This window comes from Argentina silus, assembly GCF_951799395.1.
Source record: "Argentina silus genome assembly, chromosome: 11".
Classification (NCBI taxonomy): Eukaryota; Metazoa; Chordata; class Actinopteri; order Argentiniformes; family Argentinidae; genus Argentina; species Argentina silus.
Genome location: NC_139665.1, coordinates 19,316,902 through 19,334,104, shown reverse-complemented (window position 1 = coordinate 19,334,104; position 17,203 = coordinate 19,316,902). Strand labels below are relative to the sequence as shown.

Sequence of the window (17,203 nt, the reverse complement as noted above, 5' to 3'; positions counted from 1 at the left end):
GTTCACTTTTCACATGTAGAAGGCAAAATAATAAATCATGTCATCAAGATGGGGCTGCACCAACAAGAACTGCCAGCCTACTGTGTAGTGAGATATTATCTGTCCAACAGATAGTATTTGAAACGGTGTGTCAAATGCAACCATCTGGTTTTAGACTCTAGAGCTACAGTACCATGGCTGTCATGTACTGTACATGATATGTTTATCTAGTGCTGGTGGTTTAGAGCTGTCTAACACAGGTCATAGATGCACAGGCAATCAGCGTCTGATACCTGGTCAGTCATGTTGCATGGATTCTTGATGATACACTGTACATCCTCACTATATGGAGACTGTCAAGCCTGTTGTGTGTTTGTGTACTATTCCCAGTGTGTAATCTCAATAACAAAATGTTCACAGAAAGTCATAGCAGGGGAAAGCCTCTGTAATCCTTTGTAGAAGATGTAGGGGGCCAGAGGGAAGTGTATGTGTGTGTGTGTGTGTGTGTGTGTGTGTGTGTGTGTGTGTCTGTCTATGTGTGTGTCTGTCTGTTTGCGTGTGTGTGTGCTGAGGGGGTTAAAGGGGAAGTTTAGGGATTTAGGGAGCTGAGGCCCATTGTCAGTGGGCGAGGGGTGGACATAATACAGGGCAGTGTCAACTGCAATAAAGGACATTGAGAGAGAGAGAGAGAGAGAGAGAGAGAGAGAGAGAGCAGAGAAAAGAGAGATGTTGATTGACGACTATGGAGGTCACATCACTCCATCCCTCCATTCTGACCACCATCCTCAGACACCCCAGCTTGTACCAACACACGGCTGGATCGTGCGGAATGAAAGCGGCAGTGTTTAGATGGCTTTTCATCGTCTCGGGGTTGAGAGCAGGGCAAATAGACATAATGCAGGAATAACAGCAGTCGGAATGCAGCGCTGCATATGGGGTTGTTGGGCTTGGATAGAGATTTGAGGCTGTGAAGCAGACAGATAAACTTCCTTTCCTGTTACACATTGGTCTGGGCTGACATGTCTTGCGAGGAAAGGGCTCTTTGGCTGTGCATGGGGGGAAATGGTGATGATTCACGGTAGAACAGCACATAAGCCTGCAGGACCACACTGGCAGCTAATAGCACTCCCCAAGGAGGGGGAGAACAAAAATTATTGTTGTTAAGAATGAAGGGAGCGTGAACTTTTCGCACTCTCCCGCGCTCACTAAATCTCCCCTCCAGACTGGAGCACTCAAAGCCCCTCTCAGAGAAGGAAGGGAGTGAGACAGAGAGAGAGAGAGAGAGAGAGAGAGAGAGAGAGAGAACAGATAGAGTGAGACACAAAGGACAGATGAGAAAACAAACATTGTCTGACTTTTTCTTTTCCTCTGTTTTTCAAATTGTGTCATGCTATCTCTGCCTCTCTATTTCCCCCCCCCCCCCCCTCTCTCTCTCTCTCTCTCTCTCTCTCTCTCTCTCTCTCTCTCTCTCTCTCTCTCCCTTTCCTTCTCCCTCGGAGTACCTATTAAGGGGACTGTGGTTTTATTGGAATGGCTTAAACGGCCTGTAATGCCGTTTGAATGAGTAATGTGAGTGTCTGCAAGAGTGTGTGTGTTTATGTGTGTGTGTGCACGTGCAGATATTCTTTGCGTGTGTGTGTGTGTGTGTGTGTGTAGGTGTGTGTGTGTATGTATATGTGTGTGTGTGTCTGTTTGTGTATGCACAGACTGCAAACCCGTTTCCATTCACAATGCCAAATTTCTTTCACCTCCTACACCCCCAGCCCCACACCCCCCCCCCCCCTCTTGAAGTTCACCACATCTCCCATAGTGGTTACACTAATTTATTTTCCCCAACCGTGCCACAGGAAAAACACATTGCCTCTCACACAGCATACGGTATGGTAATGGATACTATTTGCTTATGGTTTGCAAATACGAGCCAGTCTAGACAGTTACTATTTGGTAGTTCTCATTGAGGGCAAATCCCTACCAGCTGGGTTACGATACAGGTCTAGTCAGACCTGGAAGGGCGGCACTGATCCTTTCTCGGGTTCAACTGATTGCTGATGATGGGGATATTGCTGACAAACAGGCGTCTCCGGGCACCCAGACAGCACAGTGTTGTCCAAGCCTCCCCCTTTCCCTGCGTACTCACTCAGTGAGCAAAAATGCATTGTGCGACGCTGTGCCGTTCTCCTCCCAGACAAATGTACTGAGAGCAATTACAGATACATTCCACAGGCCCTGAATGGACTGGGACAGAAAGAGACGGAGAGAGAGAGAGAGAGAGAGAGAGAGAGAGAGGGAAAAAGAGAAAGTAGAGGGAGCAGAGAGTGAGAGGGGCGGGGGGGGGCAGGGGACAGAGTGTATCTGAGGTAAATGGTTGTACATGAGACATGACAACATTCATCCTCTCCTCTATGGGAAATAGACAAAGGAATAGGAAGAGGCAGACAGACAGACAGAGAGACAGACAGTATATGCATGTCTGTGTGGGTGTGTGTGTGTGTGGGTGTGTGTGTGTGAGTGTGTGTGTGTGTGTGTGTGTGTGTGTGTGTGTGTGTGTGTGTGTGTGTGTGTGTGTCTGAGTGTCTCTTGTTTGTGGGTGTGTGTCGAAAACAAAGACATGTGTTTCCATGTGTGCAGACTAGAGACAGAGCTGATGACTGATATCATGCACAGACTAAGTGTCATTATCTATCCATTAGAAAAATGCAAAAACAGCAAAAAGAAAATAATAAACAGCCAGACTGAATTGAATTCACAGACAGACTGAAACTGCAAATGTACTGTTGTGTCTGGCAGGACTGGGAACTATTTGGACAATTGGACCCTGGCAGCGTTGCAAGTAACTCTTTTTTTTTTCTCTTTTCGCTCTGAATAATCTTATTGAGAACAGTAAGAGGAGAGAGAGGGAGGGAGGGAGGCATGGAGGGATGGAGGAGCGTCACATGGACTAGATTAGCAGATTAATCGATGCAGACTGTATGCTGCACATTCCTCAACATTTACTTTCCCTTTTTTTCAATTTGCGTCATTGATCGAAAAAGCAGTGGTGGGAAACCCCATAGCACTGGTCAGGCCTTGTAGTGTCTGGTTCCCATAGTCACCCCACAGAGAGACTCTGTGATAGACAGTTTGTGTGTGTGTGTGTGTGTGTGTGTGTGTGTGTGTGTGTGTGTGTGTGTGTGTGTGTGTGTGTGTGTGTGTGTGTGTGTGTGTGTGTGTGTGTGTGTGTGTGTGTGTGTGTGTGTGTGTGTGTGTGTGTGTGTGTCTGTCTGTCTATCTAATCTGTCTAATCTGTGATATCCATAATGGTATCGTGTGACCAACCGGAGGAGGCAACTGAAACAGCAACACTCCTAACTCGATTAAGGTCTTAGCCCAAACAATATTGTCTGCCAGTTTCTGATGGCCCACAGTTCTTATTCTCCTGCCCTTGGTAATTTATGCCACGAACAGAACCCAGAACCCATTGGTATCTGCACTGCAAAGCATTGTGGGAAGGAGGAAGTGTATCAGGCAGTGGTTGTCGAGGGTAAACGACTGGTTACCGCGTCATGGCGAAATATAAAGGGATTGTCGGAACAGACTAACACATGCATATGGAAATGTTAAGGAAACCAGTAAACGTAGAGACAGAGGCAGGACAAGGCCTGGTTGTATAACTAAACCATGTTTCAGACCTGTATGATGACCTACCACTTCCAGGCCAGCCATTTAGTGTTACCTGTTAAACTGTGCAGTACCGTAATGTCTTTCCCCCCAGTGGGAAAAGCAATGTTTTTCAAATCTCAGGTCGAAAAAACAATGATTCAGACGTTTGCGATGGGCCCACAAAGAGGACATAGAAAGTGTATAGAAAACTGACCAGGGACTGACCTGAGACACAGATCAGTAAATGGCTCCCCTGTCTGCCCTTACTTCCTTTCAGTGTCCCACCTCCCTACTGAGCTTCCTAAAACACTTGGGTAGGGGGTGGGGCGTGGGGGTGTATCTTGAGGAAGAAGTTGACCCTACACAGGTCTAGGATCATTGGGACCCTGCCCCCAATCCTAACTTTTATCATTTTAGGTAATGAAAAGTAACTGAACTAGGATCAGTGGTTGAGGTAAGTCCCATAGGGAGCGAGGAGAATAAGCCCTCAGCTAAAGCTATCAAAGAATGATCACTGCACTGCACAATACCTGTCGAGCACCTGTTCAAACTTAAAAGCAGGAAGGAGAGGGGTTGGGTAGTAGAGAGAGAGAGAGAGAGAGAGAGAGAGAGAGAGAGAGAGAGAGAGAGAGAGAGAGAGAGAGAGAGATAGAGAGAGAGAGAGAAAGCATGGGTTACCCCAATCCCTGAGGTTCTTCCACCTGGTTTTCTGATCACAGATATAGCCCTCTAGGGGAGGAACTCCAAATCATTAGGACACTGCTGGTGTCCTGTTGGGAAGTGGTATGAAGTGTTGAGAGGTCTGGGTTTGTCATTGTCTGTACGTGTGTGCGTGTGTGTGTGTGTGTGTGTGTGTGTGTGTGTGTGTGTGTGTGTGTGTGTGTGTGTGTGTGTGTGTGTGTGTGTGTGTGTGTGTGAAGGGATTAGTCGATTCTCTCTCTGTTTTGACTGGCTTTTCTCAGTGAAGATAAAATGTCCTGGCCAATGCATTCCCACAGAGGGACAAAGCATACAGACCTGTGTCTTCCACTGTCTGTATTCTATCTTAGGCAACATTAGGAGCTAGACAGAGGTCAAGACTGAGTAAGTACATCCAGACTACAGTGGTACATTCGTGACCAAGGGAAGAAATGTGTCTCAGACAGGGCATTTCAGTCGCAAAGTGAGATCCCTTTTATCACCTCTGTTGCACATGGTGTGTAAAATGTGGGTGGAAATCAAAACATTGGGCAACTAGGGTAGTGCACTACATGGGGAATAGGATGTGAGATGCTGCCTCTGTGCCTTGTCTGCAGTGTGTAACAGTATTAGCCTAGCCTGGGACTCTGGTGCTGTGGCGTTTCTGTATCTTGTCTTCTAACATGAGGTTTGAATCAGCGGTCTGTCATATGGCAGGAACACAGAGTTCAGGACACATCCTCTCTCTGTAATGATATAGTACTGTCCACCTCCTCCTCCTCCTCTCTTCCCAAACACATGGGACCTGAGAGACACACATACTGTAGAGCCTATCCACAATTATAGATATTGTCATATCATTTCTCAAAAATTTGTGACACCCCGCGAAAATCCAAAGGCCCCGTTTTGAGTGGCACCGGCTCTTAGGTACATATACAGTAGGCAGATGTTGCATTGGCTTTACATTGTTTAGGCTATGTGTTCATCATGCACAATTTAGATGTGCGTTTTAGAGGGTGTAGGGATTATTGGTTTAAGTGCTCAAGTTCTGGCCCACCCATTTACCGATGAACTCATTCTTGACTACATTACTGAACAACAGAGGTATTTTATTATAAAGTGTCACGTCATGCCCTCCGTTGGGATAACTAGTGTTAAACTGTTAAGAGATGTTCAGCAAGGTTGTCCATTTGTTTGTTATGGCCATCGAAATGCTAGCAAATATGGAAATATTCAGGGTTAGATATTCAGGGCTCAAACATAAAAGAGTCAATGTGTGCAGATGATTCAAGCTTCTTCTTGAGTCCTCGATCCAGATCCCTGCTAGGTTTTATTAAGGATCTAGACAATTTATCTAGTCTCTCTGGATTAAAAGCTAATTATAAATGTATGATACTATATATTGGATCACTGAAAGATTACATTACCATGCAGTTTACAGACATAATTGGTATTCATTTCGCAAAGATATCAATAAACTTACTACCACAAATTTCAATAAAAAGTGAACTAAAGAGACCTTGCAGCCTTGGAGAGGGAAATACCTATCCATTTATGGTAAAATCACACTGATCATCTCTTTCATATCTCAACTCATATCTCAGCTTGTACATTTACTTATGGCATTACCAACTCAAATTATATGAAAAAAAAAAAAACATTTGAGTTTATTTGGAATGGCAAACCAGACAAAATGTGGTGGCTGGGCAAAAACAAACAGAAAACTCTTTAGCGGAGGAGTGATGTCTGTCTGGGAGCAAACAGGCTGCACCTGCATGTTTCCGTTGACACCGTTTCAAACATTCGGTCAGATCAAAGAGGCCACATGGTTTCTACAAACTCAGGATTCTCTTTTTCGTCTGTCTCTCTTTCCTGTTCTCTTTCTCATTTGTCTCTTCCTCTCTATCGAGATTACTTTCTTTATTTCGACCTAATTCATTCTTCTCCCTCCACTTCCTTCTTGTTCTTCCTCTCTTCCTCCTTCTCTCATCTCTCTTAAAGATGGATGCATTGGCATCAGTCTTTTTCCTGGCTCATTCAAGAGGTTTCCTATGTCTCTTTCACACACTACCCATATGTCAGTATGTATTTTACTCTGTGGTTTTGCCCAGCTCTTGGACCACTCTACTCAGGCCCTGTAGGGCTGGTGGTTCTGCTTTTGGACCGGCCCAGCTAGCGAGTCCACACTGACAAGTCGGAAATCACCGGTTCTCTGGTTCAAATTAGTCCTGTGGCAACACAACAGGCCTTTCTGCTGGCGTCCTTAGTAGGAAGGAGAGGGGAAAGGAGGGGAGAGAAAGCATGTAACCATCTGCAAACCACATGAAACGCAGCAGTAATTGTCTCCAAGCTCAGTCTAATTAAGTGTTGTGTTTGTTGGCCAGGGAACATCCTCCCAGAAGTGATTGCCTTCTGTAGCCCTTCACGACCAAGCATTCACAGAAATGGACGCATGGTTAATGTAAAGTGGAGGAAGGGGTTTTCTTTTGTCTATCGTCCAAGAAACATTAAAGGTTTTTATAGAGGTCCTGTACTGTAAGTCTTTGAACTACACACAACCTGCCTGTCCCCATGCCATTCTGGTGCAAAGAGCCGTTTGGGTGTCAGTATGTTCCATCTGGAGTGCCATGTTACCGGTGCCAGCATGCAGAAAGGTCAAAGTTCTCTGAGTTCTCTAATCCAGAGCCAGCTTCTCCGTGCATACAGTACAAGAACACGTCCTCGCTGTGCTGTGTCAGCGTCAGAACACTAGAGCACTGTGGTTGAGGAAGACTTTACTGGCTGAGAGAATCAACAAAGTTGGTAGACAGGGAGAAAGGGTGTCATTTGTCATTACAAATGCTGTATACCATACATACAGTATATCATATATATATATATATATATATATATATATATATATATATATATATATATATATATATATATATATATGTATACTTGCTGAAATCAAAGTTCACTTCCTATCAACAAGATTTATAAGATAAGCAATAAGCCTTCCTGTTGTTTAAGTAAGGAACAAAACAATGCCAGCACATTTTTCTGCTACTTTAAGTAGTCGTTTCGCTTCGATGGATCGCTGCCAAACTCCATTGCCTCTCCTGTCTGACTCTAGTAGGCAATGCATACGTTATGTGGATAAACTACCCAGGACACCAGGAATCACACACTGAAGCAGGCAGACATTGGCGGGAAGACAAAATCTTTTCTTTTAATGTATTTTTTTTATTTTTTCAGTTACTGATTACAGGAAATGATTAAGAAAAAAAAAAAGCCTTGAGTAACTGGCTGGACTGCATGGTGCCTAATACCTCTGAACCCGACATTATGAAACACATGTTGCTCAATGTGCTGGAATTCTGTACAGAGAGGATTAGGAGCTAGAATTGTAGAATTGGAAGAAACCTTACGATTAGCCAGAGAAGATGTCAGAAGACCATTTAGCATTTTTGCTATTGAAAATCTCGGTACAACATTAAGTTAAATGATGTCGGTGATGTCAGATGATGATTGGTGATCCACCAATCAAAAGGCTAAGGTTGGAAAATGCTGTCCATTTACAGTATCCATTCGAAAGCCCTAACCTTTTTGCTACTCCAGAGCACTCCTGAGAAGCCAAGTCAAACTACAGGTGTTTACCTTGGCAAGCCCAGGTATGTGTATGGCCTGACAGATGGGTCCAGAGTGGGCTGTGGGCCTGTCGGTGTGTGGCGGGCACCAGGTGCCACCTGTCTGGGAGGAACCTCACTTAAGGAGGATACGAGGAGTTTAAAGACCGGATCTGGAGTTGCTGCCCCGGCTGTTTTTGTCCTTGTTTTCCCATTGTTCTCAATGGAACAGGTCGCCTTTTCATCGCTGTAAAACCAAAGCGTGAAGCTGAGGATAAATGTATCAGAATATCCTTGTCTTTACTAAATGTCACACGAAAATGATCACAATGTTATTTTAATCTTCTTGAACAGATTATTCAGAATATACCAGTGTATGTATGCAGCTATGTTCTGGATACAAGTTACTTGGATATAAGTTACAGTGTTGGTTCCGTATCATAGCAACAAAAAAAAGCGCAGCTGTCTCCACCAAAAAACAGCTAAACGCCCAGAGACTCAGCAATGTGCTCAGCTTAAAATAAAAAAAATAAAAAAAGAGGACACGGCCCCTTATGTGAGGGAAACAAGCGCAGATTGAATGGAAACATGAGGACTTGTCTGTTTTGGGCAAGGTGTCTGTAGCCCATACTTTGCAACAACTAGTTTTGATTGGCCTGCTTTCTGAACAAAGCTATGATTTGACAACAGTGGCCAGCAGTGGCCACTCCAGCCAGGAAGAATTAATACACTAATACCATAGTAAATCAAAACATTGCTGGGGAGCTATTACATTTAACACTATCGCTCCACAATCCCTGATAGTTTGATTATATGCTGCAGTACAGCGAAAACGTCATGTGTAGCTCCTTTAACATCCATTTCCTCCACTGTCAAAAACTAGACTTGCGAGGAAAAGGCTTTTTAATACCCCACACCAAGGGAACCATAACACTACAATGAACTCAGTCGCTTTTCTCTTTATGAACACCTACATACAAATCTAAATCAAGCTCAGACTGAACTGTGGTACAACAAAAACAAATGATGGGGTTTTTAGAATGGCCTCCAATGTCCTATTCAAATCCCCACTCAGTATTGACCCATCAATCAGATCCTTTCCCCTACCTATCTAATTTAGATACAATAAAAAAAACATGGCTTTTGTAGAAAATGTCTAATAAGATGAAAAAGGGGGATAATTAGTCTTGTATAAATAGGACCTGACCCCTGCTAGGAGTTGGCCAGACGAGGCCGTTTAGTCTCAGTCTTGGAACACTTAGACAGATTCACTGCCAGACAGTGAACAAGGGGGCAATAAGAGTCGGCTGAATCAAACAAACCCACTAAATAAACACACACACACACACACACACACACACAAATGCACGCACGCACGCACGCACGCACACACACACAGAGGTAGCTCTTTTGTACACAGGTAGAGTTTAATGCTAAACAAAACATGTAAGCTAACTCTCTCCAGCTCTGTGACTGGCCGTCCGTTCTTTTCCATCGTTTTCCTGTGAACAGAGATGACTTAGGGGAGGTGGGAGAACTTAGGGGAAGTGGGAGAGTTCATAAAACTCTCATGACAAGATATGCTTCCTTGAATCTGAATCTGTAATCTGTAATCGAAAGAAAACTCTGGAGGTCTCTGGAAGAACACAAAAAGCCACGTCTCGTTAATTTGGGACATCGGTTGTGCTTTATCACAGTGGTTTCATCCTATTTGTTCCTTTTGGGTTCTCTCGGAAAACGTGAGATTTGGTCTTAAACCCTCACCACGCTTTTGAACATTCAGCCAAACAGCGTCACGGCAAGTATTGCTTGAATTTTCGACATGCCTTGGTTACACGACTCGTTCAGGCCTGAATGCATTCGAAACAAAATAGGGAAAATGGTCCGGTCTCGAGTTTCCCCTTGTAGCCAATAACTGGATCAGAGCATTGTCTGGCTTTGGAAAAGATGGCTGAGTTACCGCAGGGTTATTGGTTCAAATCCAGGTCAACAATGGGACGTCATTCAAAGGTTTTTGTTCCATGTCAATACACTATGAGAAGGTTTTGAAGTAATAGTCTCTACAATGTTTTGAACTCTGAACCATTCTTTCCCCATTACTGGCCTCATTTACATCCCACTATGCTATTTGTGGTGTGTTAGACTACAATGGATATTGAGTCAATATAAAGTAATATAAAATATGTAAATTAATAAATGATTAATGAACACTCCCGTCTGTCAAATCCCTTTCTATTCACACTACATTCATCCTGTTCCTCCTCTCTCTACCTTCTCCCCTTTCTTCTTCCCTTCTTCTCCATCCTCTACCAAGCGTTTCTCTCATAATGCTGATGGGCATTTCTCTCCACCACTAATCTCTCTCCACTCTCCTCCTCTCTCTCTCCTGCATGTGCCTCTGATAAGAGCTCTTTGATAGCTTCGGTGGGCATGTTTTAAGAACTGTTTGAAGCCTTGCTTTGACTAAGAGGCTGCTGACAGAGTCAATGGAGAGGCTGAGGAAAAATATCAACAGTCGTCTGCCAAGCCTCCCCATCGCTCTTTAGTTCTCTCTCTCTCTCTCTCTCTCTCGTTCTCTCCATCTTGCCAACGGAACGGAAAAACTCTCCCCCGTCCAGACGCAGTCATGAGAGAGACGGAGAGAGAGAGAGAGAGAGAGAGAGAGAGAGAGAGAGAGAGAGAGAGAGGGGCAGAAAGAGATAGAAAGAAAAAGAGAGAGACGGAGACATAAGATGCAGCAATATTGAGAATGCGGAAGGGGAGAGTGCAGAGGAGAGGGAGAGAGCAGAGGAGAGGGAGAGTGCAGAGAAGAGGGAGAGTGCAGAGGAGAGGGAGAGTGCAGAGGAGAGGGAGAGAGCAGAGGAGAGGGAGAGAGCAGAGATCAGAACTGCTGGAGCAGACAGATGACAGAGAGAGCATTATAAAGGAAGAGTGATAGACTTGTGCAGATGTTTGTTTTGACTCCCCTCTTCTGCAGTTCGCCTCTTGTCCTCCTCTCCTCCCTCTGGTGTCTGTTCTTCCGTACTCACACAGCTCAGTTCAGAGCCAACACGTGTCCGCGAGGCTAGGCCTGATTGACGATACACAGATCTCTCCACTGCTGTGTACTGATATACTACACTGATATACAGCATATTCACTGTATACTGTAGGTCCAGTCCAAGACTGCTACTGTGCATGTGTGTGTGTGTGTGTGTGTGTGTGTGTGTGTGTGTGTGTGTGTGTGTGTGTGTGTGTGTGTGTGTGTGTGTGTGTGTGTGCATGTGTGTGTTTATACGTGTCCAGTTTGAGACCATCACAGACACACACACACACTCTCTGTCGAAAAACATATTGTCCATTAATGAACAGTATTATCAGTGCAACACTGATTGTAATAGAACCCCATGTCAGCATTCTGTTTCAGCCAGTCTTCATGGCAATTCCTCATCCTGTGTTTCTTCCCTTCTGCCAAATCTTAAGAGGTAAGAGTGTGTATGTGGGTCTATGTGTGTGTGTGTGTGTGTGTGTGTGTGTGTGTGTGTGTGTGTGGCTGGAATTACAGGCGTGTGCCCTAGCAAAGCAAACAGTGGCTGAGGAAAAACACACTCTCTCCAAGAGGAATGTTCTCGCCCTATAACGAATGGCCTGTTTTTTCTCTGTTTCCGTTAAAAGTACCCAAGAAACAGCAGGTTCTGATGAGGTGTGTGTATGTGTATGTGTGTGTGTGTGTTTTTATGAGGAACACAAAAGGGGTGTACAGGTTCCTGGAAGGTAAGGGAGTAGGTGGGCGTTTGCTTTTCATGGGAAGTGAGTGGCATTCTGGCGGCGTTTGCTTTTCCCTGAGAATGAGTGGCATTCTCCTTCATTTCCTGCTACGGCGGCTCAAATTTGTGACTGATGGACACGCACACACACACACACACACACACACACACACATGCACACACACACACACACACACACACACACACACACACACACACACACACACACAAATACATAGCAAATCAATAGATACTTCAAAATGAAATTATACTCCTAGTTTATGTTGCATGATATATGTGTGTGTTTTCTGCTTCAGAACTGATCTGGAATGCCAAAGGATATCAACCTAGAAATCTCTGAGGCTTGGACTTCAGTATGCCAGGTGTGCAGGAGTACAAAGTAGAGAAGAGTAGTACTTCTACTACTTCTTACTATTTTATTTTATAGTTCTAGGAGTGTGTGTGTGTGTGTGTGTGTGTGTGTGTGTGTGTGTGTGTGTGTGTGTGTGCGTGTGTGTAAGCAAGCGTGTGTGTGAGTGTGAGTGTGAGTGTGTGTATGTACATTATGCCCTCTGACTCTCAGCCCTCATTGACTGATGTTAGAAACTCTGCCCTCCTGTGGTGACAATGTGTACACTCTCCACTGGGCATTCCAAATATGAACATCCTGTGTACATTGTGGTTTTGAGTGACTGTTAGAGAGAAGAGAGGGTGAGAGAAATAGAGGTCAGAGGGAGAGAGAGAGAGGGAGAGAGAGAGAGAGAGAGAGGGAGAGAGAGAGAGAGAGAGTTACAAGGGGAGTAAGGGGAAGGAGATGGAGAGGCCTAGGAAGCCATTGACAGCACACCTCCCTCTATTGTACTGAAGCCTCTCAGCCCACAGCCATCTTCATCTAGATTTAGTGTCTTCATATTATTCTTGTACCTAACTCTTTTGTCTTATTCTGTCACTACTCCCTCATCCTCTCTTTATCCCTCCCTCCCTCTCTCGTACTTAATCTCACAATCAAGTCCCAGTCTTTACCTCCATAGACAGGTAATAGCAGGCAATTATTCTGAATCAGGGCCTACAGTCTCATAAAGTTGAAACCCGTCTTTTGGTGTGTCCAATGTTTCCCATATGCTCTCAAATCTCCGTAGCGAGGTGCGCGTCCTCCCTGTCTTGCCTCGCCCGCTGATATGTATATATATTATATATATATATATAGCCTGTATAATAGATTTGATATCATTCTCGTCTGCTCCCCCATCATAGTGGGGACACTGAATGGGGAATTGAATCTGCAGTAAGCCATCAGCGTCTGAATGAAGAAAGACCTCCATAATGGGCTGGATTCTAGCCCGAACCATTTTCGCTTTCTTTGTCTCGTTCTGTCTATCCCCAGCAAGAAGAACCATGCCAAAGAGTTTTCAGGTCTGGTTTAGTGGCAGAGTAATGGTCGTTGAGTTAAAAATGGGGGCTAAAGTCTGCCTAACTTTAGCTCCCATAGACAAAATGGAGAGCCAACTGTGTATCTCCCTTGAAGCGACGCAACTTCAACACGTTATGGCCTATAAACTAACTTCAGTGGGGCGCAAATCGTCCAGACCCAAGCAAGCGGGCGGTCTGGCAAAGAAGAGCATGTGTGTATCAGTGTGTGTGTGTGTGTGTGTGTATCAGTGTGTGTGTGTGCGTGTGCGTGTTTGTGCGTGTGTGTGTGTGTGTGTGTGTGTGTATATTGCTGTGCATTTAGCGTGACTGCTGTGTAAGCTCTGTTGGTCACGGTCGGGTCTTTATATCAAAGGCAAGTGTAGGCAGTCAGTGGATAGAGCAGTCGGAGCCTGTCAGTCGCAGTAAAGTAATGTGCCACACACACACACACACACACACACACACACACACACACACACACACACACACACACACACACCCACCCACCCACAGACTAGGGCCAAATGGCACCGTAAAACCGCCAGCCTCGCAGTAACGGCTCATCAGAGACCAGAGCATCCATGGCTATGGCATGGGGTCACCATGGTTACGGCAGAGTGTTGCCATTACTTGCCGACGCGTGCCAGGACAGGGCGGAGGGGGTCTTGGCAGAGCATGAAGCACACAGAACCTAAAGGAACGCTAATAGAAATGGAATGGGAGAGGGAAGGGGGTAGACAAAACCGAGCACCCGTAAATCTGTACCAGAGGTCGCTGGATAGGTGAATACGGCCTGTAGTATTAAGAAAGCAGAGTAATGCTGTGCACTCATAACACTCTGTACCCCTGTTGTGCTTTTCCTCCGCCAGAGCGAGGGTTCACACGTGTGTGTGTGTGTGTGTGTGTGTGTGTGTGTGTGTGTGTGTGTGTGTGTGTGTGTGTCTATCCGTTCATCCACTCTCCTGGCAGCTTGCGTAATAGACACACACCCCAGCACACACACACACACACACACACACACACACACACACACACACACACACACACTAAGCCTACCGTCTTTTCCAGACTCTCACTCTCTCTCTCTCTCTCTCTCTCTCTCTCTCTCTCTCTCCCTCTCTCTCTCCCCCTTTTGCTGGGCTCCTGCTAAAGTACAAAAAATGTATCACTGAATTCTATCAATGGCATTCACATTGGAGCATGACTTATGCAAGCATTTTCACTTTTGCTCCGTGTCTTTCTCGTTCTGTGCCTTTCTCTCTCTCTTTTCATGCTCTCTCTCTCTCTCTCTCTAGATTTCTCTCTTTCTCTCTGTCACATTGCCGACCGGATGACTTCATGAATACTGGTCCTCTCGCTGTTTGTGATGGAGGGATATCGTTACGGAGGAATGTAACCCTGCATGCCAGGAGTTTTAGCAACGGACAAACGGAGGAACGGGAGGTAACGAGAGGAGAGGAGCAAAATGAACCTGAAGACCCAGACCATCCCCTTGTCTCCCCAGCACCTTCCTCCTTCTCCCCGGCAGTGGAATAAAACAACCAGAACAACCAAGTAGACACAGACTAAACCACATGTGTGCAATTAACAATCAAGCAAGACAAAGAAACATACGTGTGGAAGTATGGTCATGATAGCATGAGAAACACAACAGTAACAGTGTCCTCAAAGATTCACCTGATCTAACCAACCCTTCACCTACTGTATCACACCAATGACACTCCTCTCCATATAATATTATAAGCATACTAATAGACCCCCCCCACACACACACACACACGTACATGTACACACACACACACACACATATACACACACACACACACACACACACACACTCACACACACACAAAATCAACACTCACATACACCATCAACGTATCCCAGATGGTATATGCTTTGAGGTTGTCTCACGCAAACTACATTTCATTCATAAGAGCACAGTTGACGATCAACACTGCCGAAGCATGTGAACACTCCTGACCCATAATCAGTACCATCTTCTGGCCAAGCAAAGAAGTCTACGAGAGAGAGAGAGAGAGAGAAAGAGAGAGAGAAAGAGAGAGAGAGAGAGAGAGAGAGAGAGAGAGAGAGAGAGAGACAGAGAGAGAAAGAGAGAGAGAGAGAGAAATAGAGAGAGCAGAAAACCTCTATCATACCAGAGACTCTGTCACACATTCCTGCAGAAAGTCACAGTTCACTCTAAGGAGCCAGAGGGACGGACACTAATAATATGCAATTATTATGAGTATTGGACAGAATAAAGATTGACAGCAAAAAGCTGAGTGAAAGAGTTGCATTTGGTTTTTAATCTGTTAGGCATTACTCCTTGCCCTGCGCTAGCGTTAGCTTTAGCTTAGCACTGAGAATTATGCGGGTCCCATGACTGAGATATTGCTCCGTCTGTTTTTTCTTTCTTTCTCCGTTTCTGTTGCTTTTGGCCCCGGCTCCCTGCCCCGCAGCGACATGTGATATAAGGAAAAGGTGAGGGATGACAGGATGGAGGGATGAGAGGAAATGGAGAGACACATAAGGGAGGAATCGGTGGGGGGCTTACCTTACCTTTCTCTCCTCCGGGGTGTAGAGGGACAGGAGTGGAATGTCAGTGGGTGTCTCAGTAGGTGTGAATTTCAAGTGGGTCTCTTCTGCCTCTCTCCTTCAGCCACGCATGTCTCCCCCCAAAAGGAGGATGGTATCAGGATGGCAACAAAATCAGAAGAAGAAAAAAAAGTCTTTGCGATGCCTAGGAATTTAGAGCCGGTCCGATGTCGCTTACATGTGCAGATGGATAAAAAAACAATAACAACAACAAGAACTGAAAAATGAAATATTCTCAACTGCAGGTGGAACAAATTGTCTGTGTATTGGTTGTTTTTCTGTCTCTGGAGACAATTTAGTCCATGTGCTTTTGCAGAGCGAGAGAGAGGGAGTGAGAGAGAGGGAGAGAGAGCGTGTGAGAGAGAGGAGGGGAAGAATTCTCTCAGTGCCGTCCTCAGGCTGACCAGAAGTGGGTCTGAGGCGCACCTTCAGAATCTCTGTGCTCTCGCACTCCTGGCTGGAAAGTAGGAGGGAAGGAGAGGGAGCGAGAGAGAGAGCGAAGCAGAGAGAGAGAGAGAGAGAGAGAGAGAGAGAGAGAGAGAGAGTAGCTGTAGACTCAGGCAGCAAGGCAGGGTATTCAGCTTGGCTGAGAGGCAAATGCTGTTGGTCCAAGCAGAGTGAGGTCCTACTCCCAGAGCTTATAACCAGGGGCTGTGCATCTCGCTGGTCCAATCTCCCTGGCTTACTCCGCGATCCCTCTCTCACTGGCTTATTTTTGGAAAGAGAGACAGGATTGTTCCTTGGGTTCCCCCACACACAAAAGGCAAGTGTCTGTGACTGGATAGAGTGAGGTAGGAGCAGAGTGAGCAGGATGGGGTGGGGTAGCTGCACAGAGAGGGGTGGGGTAGGAAGAAGGGGAGGAGGGAGGGGAAGAGGGATTTGAAGGCTTCTATTGCCCATATCCCCCCCCCCCCCCCCACACACACACACACACTCCTCCTCCTCCCACTCACCTTCATGGAAATCACCCACGCCTTTCTCCTACACTATTCAATCACTTGTTTTCCCAACTTGGGCAGGCAAATACAGACACATACACACATACACAAGCATGCACAACCCCCCCCCCCCCCCCCCCCCCCCACACACACACACACACACACACACACACACACACACACACACACACACACACAACAAACAAGCAAAGTCTTCCCAAGCAGTACCTGCTGCAGGATGTTGTTGTGTTGGCACAGGAGTCACCACAAAGGTTTGACGCTCCAAAGCTCTCCAATGAGAGCGCTTCTAAATACAACCCACACTCCCTCCTTCTGTTTTTCAATACCTCCCTCTCAATACACAGTGAAATATAACAAATTACAACATTTTAGTTGTAGAAACAAACATTTTTTTGTATGGGTTCGACATGCATTAACCCCTTTATGCAGTCACTAACAGGCTGCCTCTGCCAGGTTTGGCCAGATTGGTGACACATGGGGGGTCCAGCCAGGGTCCAGCCAGGTTTAGTTCACAATGGAGACGCTCTTTGCTCGCCAGCCATGGAACCAATCGTTTGCAATCAGTGATCAATACCCACCCTCCGCC

General features: G+C 45.6%; 1 protein-coding gene across 1 annotated transcript in view; it reads right to left on the bottom strand.

Annotated features, from left to right (window-relative positions):
- Positions 1-15,898, bottom strand: part of col8a2 (collagen, type VIII, alpha 2) — a 49,364-nt gene extending 33,466 nt beyond the window's left edge. Inside the window, exon 1 of the mRNA XM_083680357.1 lies at positions 15,618-15,898. The gene's annotated coding sequence lies outside the window, so the exon portion shown is untranslated. The remainder of the gene's footprint in view (positions 1-15,617) is intronic.
- Between the last annotated feature and the right edge of the window lie 1,305 nt (positions 15,899-17,203).